The sequence below is a fragment of the Corvus hawaiiensis genome, chromosome 25 (assembly GCF_020740725.1).
Source record: "Corvus hawaiiensis isolate bCorHaw1 chromosome 25, bCorHaw1.pri.cur, whole genome shotgun sequence".
Lineage (NCBI taxonomy): Eukaryota > Metazoa > Chordata > Aves > Passeriformes > Corvidae > Corvus > Corvus hawaiiensis.
The window spans coordinates 7,272,690-7,283,624 of NC_063237.1; positions in this window are offsets into that span (position 1 = coordinate 7,272,690).

A 10,935-nucleotide genomic window follows, 5' to 3' on the forward strand; every position below is an offset into this window, starting at 1 on the left:
TCAGCCACCGCCTTTCCCCCTTTAGCCCTGCCCATACACGATTCTGCCTCGCCCATTCCGCTTTTAGCCTCCCCCCTACGGCCCCTAGAGCCCCGGCAAGCCCCCCACCCCCTTTAGCCCCGCCCCTTCCGGCTTTAGCCCCGCCCACTCCGCCCTTGGCCCCGCCCATTCCCCCTTTAGCCACGCCCATTCCGCCTTCAGCCACGGCCTTTCCCCCTTTAGCCCTGCCCATACATGATTCTGCCTCGCCCATTCCCCTTTTAGCCTCCCCCCTACGGCCCCTAGAGCCCCGGCAAGCCCCCCACCCCCTTTAGCCCCGCCCCTTCCGGCTTTAGCCCCGCCCACCCCGCCCTTGGCCCCGCCCATTCCCCCTTTAGCCACGCCCATTCCGCCTTCAGCCACAGCCTTTCCCCCTTTAGCCCTGCCCATACACGATTCTGCCTCGCCCATTCCGCTTTTAGCCTCCCCCCTACGGCCCCTAGAGCCCCGGCAAGCCCCCCCCCCTTTAGCCCCGCCCCTTCCGGCTTTAGCCCCGCCCACTCCGCCCTTAGCCCCGCCCACCCCGCCCTTGGCCCCGCCCATTCCCCCTTTAGCCACGCCCATTCCGCCTTCAGCCACGGCCTTTCCCCCTTTAGCCCTGCCCATACACGATTTTGCCTCGCCCATTCCGCTTTTAGCCTCCCCCCTACGGCCCCTAGAGCCCCGGCAAGCCCCCCACCCCCTTTAGCCCCGCCCCTTCCGGCTTTAGCCCCGCCCACTCCGCCCTTGGCCCCGCCCATTCCCCCTTTAGCCACGCCCATTCCGCCTTCAGCCACGGCCTTTCCCCCTTTAGCCCTGCCCATACACGATTCTGCCTCGCCCATTCCCCTTTTAGCCTCCCCCCTACGGCCCCTAGAGCCCCGGCAGGCCCCCCCCTTTAGCCCCGCCCCTTCCGGCTTTAGCCCCGCCCCTTCCGGCTTTAGCCCCGCCCACCCCGCCCTTGGCCCCGCCCATTCCCCCTTTAGCCACGCCCATTCCGCCTTCAGCCACAGCCTTTCCCCCTTTAGCCCTGCCCATACACGATTCTGCCTCGCCCATTCCGCTTTTAGCCTCCCCCCTACGGCCCCTAGAGCCCCGGCAAGCCCCCCCCCCTTTAGCCCCGCCCCTTCCGGCTTTAGCCCCGCCCACTCCGCCCTTAGCCCCGCCCACCCCGCCCTTGGCCCCGCCCATTCCCCCTTTAGCCACGCCCATTCCGCCTTCAGCCACGGCCTTTCCCCCTTTAGCCCTGCCCATACACGATTTTGCCTCGCCCATTCCGCTTTTAGCCTCCCCCCTACGGCCCCTAGAGCCCCGGCAAGCCCCCCACCCCCTTTAGCCCCGCCCCTTCCGGCTTTAGCCCCGCCCACTCCGCCCTTGGCCCCGCCCATTCCCCCTTTAGCCACGCCCATTCCGCCTTCAGCCACGGCCTTTCCCCCTTTAGCCCTGCCCATACACGATTCTGCCTCGCCCATTCCCCTTTTAGCCTCCCCCCTACGGCCCCTAGAGCCCCGGCAGGCCCCCCCCTTTAGCCCCGCCCCTTCCGGCTTTAGCCCCGCCCCTTCCGGCTTTAGCCCCGCCCACTCCGCCCTTATCCCCGCCCACCCCGCCCTTGGCCCCGCCCATTCTCCCTTTAGCCACGCCCATTCCGCCTTCAGCCACGGCCTTTCCCCCTTTAGCCCTGCCCATACACGATTCTGCCTCGCCCATTCCCCTTTTAGCCTCCCCCCTACGGCCCCTAGAGCCCCGGCAACCCCCCCCCTTAGCCCCGCCCCTTCCGGCTTTAGCCCCGCCCACTCCGCCCTTAGCCCCGCCCACCCCGCCCTTGGCCCCGCCCATTCCCCCTTTAGCCACGCCCATTCCGCCTTCAGCCACCGCCTTTCCCCCTTTAGCCCTGCCCATTCACGATTCTGCCTCGCCCATTCCCCTTTTAGCCTCCCCCCTACGGCCCCTAGAGCCCCGGCAAGCCCCCCCCTTTAGCCCCGCCCCTTCCGGTTTTAGCCCCGCCGCTTCCGGCTTTAGCCCCGCCCCTTCCGGCTTTAGCCCCGCCCACTCCGCCCTTAGCCCCGCCCACCCCGCCCTTGGCCCCGCCCATTCCCCCCGTTAGCCACGCCCATTCCGCCTTCAGCCACGGCTTTTCCCCCTTTAGCCCTGCCCATACACGATTCTGCCTCGCCCATTCCCCTTTTAGCCTCCCCCCTACGGCCCCTAGAGCCCGGGCAAGCCCCCCCCTTTAGCCCCGCCCCTTCCGGCTTTAGCCCCGCCCCTTCCGGATTTAGCCCCGCCCACTCCGCCCTTAGCCCCGCCCACCCCGCCCTTGGCCCCGCCCATTCCCCCTTTAGCCACGCCCATTCCGCCTTCAGCCACGGCCTTTCCCCCTTTAGCCCTGCCCATACACGATTCTGCCTCGCCCATTCCCCTTTTAGCCTCCCCCCTACGGCCCCTAGAGCCCCGGCAAGCCCCCCACCCCCTTTAGCCCCGCCCCTTCCGGCTTTAGCCCCGCCCACCCCGCCCTTGGCCCCGCCCACTCCCCCTTTAGCCACGCCCATTCCGCCTTCAGCCACGGCCTTTCCCCCTTTAGCCCTGCCCATACACGATTCTGCCTCGCCCATTCCCCTGTTAGCCTCCCCCCTACGGCCCCTAGAGCCCCGGCAAGCCCCCCCCCTTTAGCCCCGCCCCTTCCGGCTTTAGCCCCGCCCACTCCGCCCTTAGCCCCGCCCACCCCGCCATTGGCCCCGCCCATTCTCCCTTTAGCCACGCCCATTCCGCCTTCAGCCACCGCCTTTCCCCCTTTAGCCCTGCCCATACACGATTCTGCCTCGCCCATTCCCCTTTTAGCCTCCCCCCTACGGCCCCTAGAGCCCCGGCAAGCCCCCCACCCCCTTTAGCCCCGCCCCTTCCGGCTTTAGCCCCGCCCACCCCGCCCTTGGCCCCGCCCATTCCCCCTTTAGCCACGCCCATTCCGCCTTCAGCCACGGCCTTTCCCCCTTTAGCCCTGCCCATACACGATTCTGCCTCGCCCATTCCCCTGTTAGCCTCCCCCCTACGGCCCCTAGAGCCCCGGCAAGCCCCCCCCCCTTTAGCCCCGCCCCTTCCGGCTTTAGCCCCGCCCACTCCGCCCTTATCCCCGCCCACCCCGCCCTTGGCCCCGCCCATTCCCCCTTTAGCCACGCCCATTCCGCCTTCAGCCACGGCCTTTCCCCCCTTTAGCCCTGCCCATACACGATTCTGCCTCGCCCATTCCCCTTTTAGCCTCCCCCCTACGGCCCCTAGAGCCCCGGCAAGCCCCCCACCCCCTTTAGCCCCGCCCCTTCCGGCTTTAGCCCCGCCCCTTCCGGCTTTAGCCCCGCCCACCCCGCCCTTGGCCCCGCCCACCCCGCCCTTGGCCCCGCCCATTCCCCCTTTAGCCACGCCCATTCCGCCTTCAGCCACGGCCTTTCCCCCTTTAGCCCTGCCCATACACGATTCTGCCTCGCCCATTCCCCTTTTAGCCTCCCCTCTACGGCCCCTAGAGCCCCGGCAACCCCCCCCCTTTAGCCCCGCCCCTTCCGGCTTTAGCCCCGCCCCTTCCGGATTTAGCCCCGCCCACTCCGCCCTTAGCCCCGCCCACCCCGCCCTTGGCCCCGCCCATTCCCCCTTTAGCCACGCCCATTCCGCCTTCAGCCACGGCCTTTCCCCCTTTAGCCCTGCCCATACACGATTCTGCCTCGCCCATTCCCTTTTTAGCCTCCCCCCTACGGCCCCTAGAGCCCCGGCAAGCCCCCCCCTTTAGCCCCGCCCCTTCCGGCTTTAGCCCCGCCCCTTCCGGCTTTAGCCCCGCCCACTCCGCCCTTAGCCCCGCCCACCCCGCCCTTGGCCCCGCCCATTCCCCCTTTAGCCACGCCCATTCCGCCTTCAGCCACGGCCTTTCCCCCTTTAGCCCAGCCCATACACGATTCTGCCTCGCCCATTCCCCTTTTAGCCTCCCCCCTACGGCCCCTAGAGCCCCGGCAAGCCCCCCCCCTTTAGCCCCGCCCCTTCCGGCTTTAGCCCCGCCCACTCCGCCCTTATCCCCGCCCACCCCGCCCTTGGCCCCGCCCATTCCCCCTTTAGCCACGCCCATTCCGCCTTCAGCCACGGCCTTTCCCCCTTTAGCCCAGCCCATACACGATTCTGCCTCGCCCATTCCCCTTTTAGCCTCCCCCCTACGGCCCCTAGAGCCCCGGCAAGCCCCCCCTTTAGCCCCGCCCCTTCCGGCTTTAGCCCCGCCCACTCCGCCCTTAGCCCCGCCCACCCCGCCCTTGGCCCCGCCCATTCCCCCTTTAGCCACGCCCATTCCGCCTTCAGCCACGGCCTTTCCCCCTTTAGCCCTGCCCATACACGATTCTGCCTCGCCCATTCCCCTTTTAGCCTCCCCCCTACGGCCCCTAGAGCCCCGGCAAGCCCCCCCCCCTTTAGCCCCGCCCCTTCCGGCTTTAGCCCCGCCCCTTCCGGCTTTAGCCCCGCCCACTCCGCCCTTAGCCCCGCCCACCCCGCCCTTGGCCCCGCCCATTCCCCCTTTAGCCACGCCCATTCCGCCTTCAGCCACGGCTTTTCCCCCTTTAGCCCTGCCCATACACGATTCTGCCTCGCCCATTCCCCTTTTAGCCTCCCCCCTACGGCCCCTAGAGCCCCGGCAAGCCCCCCACCCCCTTTAGCCCCGCCCCTTCTGGCTTTAGCCCCGCCCACTCCGCCCTTGGCCCCGCCCATTCCCCCTTTAGCCACGCCCATTCCGCCTTCAGCCACGGCCTTTCCCCCTTTAGCCCTGCCCATACACGATTCTGCCTCGCCCATTCCCCTTTTAGCCTCCCCCCTACGGCCCCTAGAGCCCCGGCATGCCCCCCCCTTTAGCCCCGCCCCTTCCGGCTTTAGCCCCGCCCCTTCCGGCTTTAGCCCCGCCCACCCCGCCCTTGGCCCCGCCCATTCCCCGTTTAGCCACGCCCATTCCGCCTTCAGCCACGGCCTTTCCCCCTTTAGCCCTGCCCATACACGATTCTGCCTCGCCCATTCCCCGTTTAGCCTCCCCCCTACGGCCCCTAGAGCCCCGGCAAGCCCCCCCCCTTTAGCCCCGCCCCTTCCGGCTTTAGCCCCGCCCACTCCGACCTTAGCCCCGCCCACCCCGCCCTTGGCCCCGCCCATTCCCCGTTTAGCCACGCCCATTCCGCCTTCAGCCACGGCCTTTCCCCCTTTAGCCCTGCCCATACACGATTTTGCCTCGCCCATTCCGCTTTTAGCCTCCCCCCTACGGCCCCTAGAGCCCCGGCAAGCCCCCCACCCCCCTTTAGCCCCGCCCCTTCCGGCTTTAGCCCCGCCCACTCCGCCCTTGGCCCCGCCCATTCCCCCTTTAGCCACGCCCATTCCACCTTCAGCCACCGCCTTTCCCCCTTTAGCCCTGCCCATACACGATTCTGCCTCGCCCATTCCGCTTTTAGCCTCCCCCCTACGGCCCCTAGAGCCCCGGCAAGCCCCCCACCCCCTTTAGCCCCGCCCCTTCCGGCTTTAGCCCCGCCCACTCCGCCCTTGGCCCCGCCCATTCCCCCTTTAGCCACGCCCATTCCGCCTTCAGCCACGGCCTTTCCCCCTTTAGCCCTGCCCATACATGATTCTGCCTCGCCCATTCCCCTTTTAGCCTCCCCCCTACGGCCCCTAGAGCCCCGGCAAGCCCCCCACCCCCTTTAGCCCCGCCCCTTCCGGCTTTAGCCCCGCCCACCCCGCCCTTGGCCCCGCCCATTCCCCCTTTAGCCACGCCCATTCCGCCTTCAGCCACAGCCTTTCCCCCTTTAGCCCTGCCCATACACGATTCTGCCTCGCCCATTCCGCTTTTAGCCTCCCCCCTACGGCCCCTAGAGCCCCGGCAAGCCCCCCCCCCTTTAGCCCCGCCCCTTCCGGCTTTAGCCCCGCCCACTCCGCCCTTAGCCCCGCCCACCCCCGCCCTTGGCCCCGCCCATTCCCCCTTTAGCCACGCCCATTCCGCCTTCAGCCACGGCCTTTCCCCCTTTAGCCCTGCCCATACACGATTTTGCCTCGCCCATTCCGCTTTTAGCCTCCCCCCTACGGCCCCTAGAGCCCCGGCAAGCCCCCCACCCCCTTTAGCCCCGCCCCTTCCGGCTTTAGCCCCGCCCACTCCGCCCTTGGCCCCGCCCATTCCCCCTTTAGCCACGCCCATTCCGCCTTCAGCCACGGCCTTTCCCCCTTTAGCCCTGCCCATACACGATTCTGCCTCGCCCATTCCCCTTTTAGCCTCCCCCCTACGGCCCCTAGAGCCCCGGCAGGCCCCCCCCTTTAGCCCCGCCCCTTCCGGCTTTAGCCCCGCCCCTTCCGGCTTTAGCCCCGCCCACCCCGCCCTTGGCCCCGCCCATTCCCCCTTTAGCCACGCCCATTCCGCCTTCAGCCACAGCCTTTCCCCCTTTAGCCCTGCCCATACACGATTCTGCCTCGCCCATTCCGCTTTTAGCCTCCCCCCTACGGCCCCTAGAGCCCCGGCAAGCCCCCCCCCCTTTAGCCCCGCCCCTTCCGGCTTTAGCCCCGCCCACTCCGCCCTTAGCCCCGCCCACCCCGCCCTTGGCCCCGCCCATTCCCCCTTTAGCCACGCCCATTCCGCCTTCAGCCACGGCCTTTCCCCCTTTAGCCCTGCCCATACACGATTTTGCCTCGCCCATTCCGCTTTTAGCCTCCCCCCTACGGCCCCTAGAGCCCCGGCAAGCCCCCCACCCCCTTTAGCCCCGCCCCTTCCGGCTTTAGCCCCGCCCACTCCGCCCTTGGCCCCGCCCATTCCCCCTTTAGCCACGCCCATTCCGCCTTCAGCCACGGCCTTTCCCCCTTTAGCCCTGCCCATACACGATTCTGCCTCGCCCATTCCCCTTTTAGCCTCCCCCCTACGGCCCCTAGAGCCCCGGCAGGCCCCCCCCTTTAGCCCCGCCCCTTCCGGCTTTAGCCCCGCCCCTTCCGGCTTTAGCCCCGCCCACTCCGCCCTTATCCCCGCCCACCCCGCCCTTGGCCCCGCCCATTCTCCCTTTAGCCACGCCCATTCCGCCTTCAGCCACGGCCTTTCCCCCTTTAGCCCTGCCCATACACGATTCTGCCTCGCCCATTCCCCTTTTAGCCTCCCCCCTACGGCCCCTAGAGCCCCGGCAACCCCCCCCCTTAGCCCCGCCCCTTCCGGCTTTAGCCCCGCCCACTCCGCCCTTAGCCCCGCCCACCCCGCCCTTGGCCCCGCCCATTCCCCCTTTAGCCACGCCCATTCCGCCTTCAGCCACCGCCTTTCCCCCTTTAGCCCTGCCCATTCACGATTCTGCCTCGCCCATTCCCCTTTTAGCCTCCCCCCTACGGCCCCTAGAGCCCCGGCAAGCCCCCCCCTTTAGCCCCGCCCCTTCCGGTTTTAGCCCCGCCGCTTCCGGCTTTAGCCCCGCCCCTTCCGGCTTTAGCCCCGCCCACTCCGCCCTTAGCCCCGCCCACCCCGCCCTTGGCCCCGCCCATTCCCCCCGTTAGCCACGCCCATTCCGCCTTCAGCCACGGCTTTTCCCCCTTTAGCCCTGCCCATACACGATTCTGCCTCGCCCATTCCCCTTTTAGCCTCCCCCCTACGGCCCCTAGAGCCCGGGCAAGCCCCCCCCTTTAGCCCCGCCCCTTCCGGCTTTAGCCCCGCCCCTTCCGGATTTAGCCCCGCCCACTCCGCCCTTAGCCCCGCCCACCCCGCCCTTGGCCCCGCCCATTCCCCCTTTAGCCACGCCCATTCCGCCTTCAGCCACGGCCTTTCCCCCTTTAGCCCTGCCCATACACGATTCTGCCTCGCCCATTCCCCTTTTAGCCTCCCCCCTACGGCCCCTAGAGCCCCGGCAAGCCCCCTCCCTTTAGCCCCGCCCCTTCCGGCTTTAGCCCCGCCCACTCCGCCCTTAGCCCCGCCCACCCCGCCATTGGCCCCGCCCATTCTCCCTTTAGCCACGCCCATTCCGCCTTCAGCCACCGCCTTTCCCCCTTTAGCCCTGCCCATACACGATTCTGCCTCGCCCATTCCCCTTTTAGCCTCCCCCCTACGGCCCCTAGAGCCCCGGCAAGCCCCCCACCCCCTTTAGCCCCGCCCCTTCCGGCTTTAGCCCCGCCCACCCCGCCCTTGGCCCCGCCCATTCCCCCTTTAGCCACGCCCATTCCGCCTTCAGCCACGGCCTTTCCCCCTTTAGCCCTGCCCATACACGATTCTGCCTCGCCCATTCCCCTGTTAGCCTCCCCCCTACGGCCCCTAGAGCCCCGGCAAGCCCCCCCCCCTTTAGCCCCGCCCCTTCCGGCTTTAGCCCCGCCCACTCCGCCCTTATCCCCGCCCACCCCGCCCTTGGCCCCGCCCATTCCCCCTTTAGCCACGCCCATTCCGCCTTCAGCCACGGCCTTTCCCCCCTTTAGCCCTGCCCATACACGATTCTGCCTCGCCCATTCCCCTTTTAGCCTCCCCCCTACGGCCCCTAGAGCCCCGGCAAGCCCCCCACCCCCTTTAGCCCCGCCCCTTCCGGCTTTAGCCCCGCCCCTTCCGGCTTTAGCCCCGCCCACCCCGCCCTTGGCCCCGCCCACCCCGCCCTTGGCCCCGCCCATTCCCCCTTTAGCCACGCCCATTCCGCCTTCAGCCACGGCCTTTCCCCCTTTAGCCCTGCCCATACACGATTCTGCCTCGCCCATTCCCCTTTTAGCCTCCCCTCTACGGCCCCTAGAGCCCCGGCAACCCCCCCCCTTTAGCCCCGCCCCTTCCGGCTTTAGCCCCGCCCCTTCCGGATTTAGCCCCGCCCACTCCGCCCTTAGCCCCGCCCACCCCGCCCTTGGCCCCGCCCATTCCCCCTTTAGCCACGCCCATTCCGCCTTCAGCCACGGCCTTTCCCCCTTTAGCCCTGCCCATACACGATTCTGCCTCGCCCATTCCCTTTTTAGCCTCCCCCCTACGGCCCCTAGAGCCCCGGCAAGCCCCCCCCTTTAGCCCCGCCCCTTCCGGCTTTAGCCCCGCCCCTTCCGGCTTTAGCCCCGCCCACTCCGCCCTTAGCCCCGCCCACCCCGCCCTTGGCCCCGCCCATTCCCCCTTTAGCCACGCCCATTCCGCCTTCAGCCACGGCCTTTCCCCCTTTAGCCCAGCCCATACACGATTCTGCCTCGCCCATTCCCCTTTTAGCCTCCCCCCTACGGCCCCTAGAGCCCCGGCAAGCCCCCCCCCTTTAGCCCCGCCCCTTCCGGCTTTAGCCCCGCCCACTCCGCCCTTATCCCCGCCCACCCCGCCCTTGGCCCCGCCCATTCCCCCTTTAGCCACGCCCATTCCGCCTTCAGCCACGGCCTTTCCCCCTTTAGCCCAGCCCATACACGATTCTGCCTCGCCCATTCCCCTTTTAGCCTCCCCCCTACGGCCCCTAGAGCCCCGGCAAGCCCCCCCTTTAGCCCCGCCCCTTCCGGCTTTAGCCCCGCCCACTCCGCCCTTAGCCCCGCCCACCCCGCCCTTGGCCCCGCCCATTCCCCCTTTAGCCACGCCCATTCCGCCTTCAGCCACGGCCTTTCCCCCTTTAGCCCTGCCCATACACGATTCTGCCTCGCCCATTCCCCTTTTAGCCTCCCCCCTACGGCCCCTAGAGCCCCGGCAAGCCCCCCCCCCTTTAGCCCCGCCCCTTCCGGCTTTAGCCCCGCCCCTTCCGGCTTTAGCCTCGCCCACTCCGACCTTAGCCCCGCCCACCCCGCCCTTGGCCCCGCCCATTCCCCCTTTAGCCACGCCCATTCCGCCTTCAGCCACCGCCTTTCCCCCTTTAGCCCTGCCCATACACGATTCTGCCTCGCCCATTCCCCTTTTAGCCTCCCCCCTACGGCCCCTAGAGCCCCGGCAAGCCCCCCCCTTTAGCCCCGCCCCTTCCGGCTTTAGCCCCGCCCACTCCGCCCTTAGCCCCGCCCACCCCGCCCTTGGCCCCGCCCATTCCCCCTTTAGCCACGCCCATTCCGCCTTCAGCCACGGCTTTTCCCCCTTTAGCCCTGCCCATACACGATTCTGCCTCGCCCATTCCCCTTTTAGCCTCCCCCCTACGGCCCCTAGAGCCCCGGCAAGCCCCCCACCCCCTTTAGCCCCGCCCCTTCTGGCTTTAGCCCCGCCCACTCCGCCCTTGGCCCCGCCCATTCCCCCTTTAGCCACGCCCATTCCGCCTTCAGCCACGGCCTTTCCCCCTTTAGCCCTGCCCATACACGATTCTGCCTCGCCCATTCCCCTTTTAGCCTCCCCCCTACGGCCCCTAGAGCCCCGGCATGCCCCCCCCTTTAGCCCCGCCCCTTCCGGCTTTAGCCCCGCCCCTTCCGGCTTTAGCCCCGCCCACCCCGCCCTTGGCCCCGCCCATTCCCCGTTTAGCCACGCCCATTCCGCCTTCAGCCACGGCCTTTCCCCCTTTAGCCCTGCCCATACACGATTCTGCCTCGCCCATTCCCCGTTTAGCCTCCCCCCTACGGCCCCTAGAGCCCCGGCAAGCCCCCCCCCTTTAGCCCCGCCCCTTCCGGCTTTAGCCCCGCCCACTCCGACCTTAGCCCCGCCCACCCCGCCCTTGGCCCCGCCCATTCCCCCTTTAGCCACGCCCATTCCGCCTTCAGCCACGGCCTTTCCCCCTTTAGCCCTGCCCATACACGATTCTGCCTCGCCCATTCCCCTTTTAGCCTCCCCCCTACGGCCCCTAGAGCCCCGGCAAGCCCCCCCCCCTTTAGCCCCGCCCCTTCCGGCTTTAGCCCCGCCCACTCCGCCCTTAGCCCCGCCCACCCCGCCCTTAGCCCCGCCCACTCCGCCCTTGGCCCCGCCCATTCCCCCTTTAGCCACGCCCATTCCGCCTTCAGCCACGGCCTTTCCCCCTTTAGCCCTGCCTGTACACGATTCTGCCTTGCCCATTCCCCTTTTAGCCTCCCCCCTACGGC